This window comes from Arachis duranensis, chromosome 3, assembly GCF_000817695.3.
Source record: "Arachis duranensis cultivar V14167 chromosome 3, aradu.V14167.gnm2.J7QH, whole genome shotgun sequence".
NCBI classification, from domain to species: domain Eukaryota; kingdom Viridiplantae; phylum Streptophyta; class Magnoliopsida; order Fabales; family Fabaceae; genus Arachis; species Arachis duranensis.
In genome coordinates, this window is record NC_029774.3 from 61,555,528 (window position 1) to 61,555,928 (window position 401).

A 401-nucleotide genomic window follows, 5' to 3' on the forward strand; every position below is an offset into this window, starting at 1 on the left:
AACGTCATGATCCGGAGTTGAACGCCCAAAACACGTCATAACTCAGAGTTCAACTCCAAGAGAAGCCTCAGCTCGTGGATTGATCAAGCTCAGCCCAAACATACACCAAGTGGGCCCCGGAAGTGGATTTAGGCATCAATTACTTACTCATGTAAACCCTAGGAGCTAGTTTATTATAAATAGAACATTTAACTATTGTATAAGATGTCTTTTGACCACGTTTCATCTTTGGTCTCAGTTTTGTATTATTCTTCATCTTAGGAGGCCATTGAGCACGTTTCGGGGGGCTGGCCATTCGGCCATGCCTGAACCTTTTACTTATGTATTTTCAACGGTGGAGTTTCTGCACACCATAGATTAAGGGTGTGGAGCTCTGCTGTACCTCAAGTATTAATGCAATT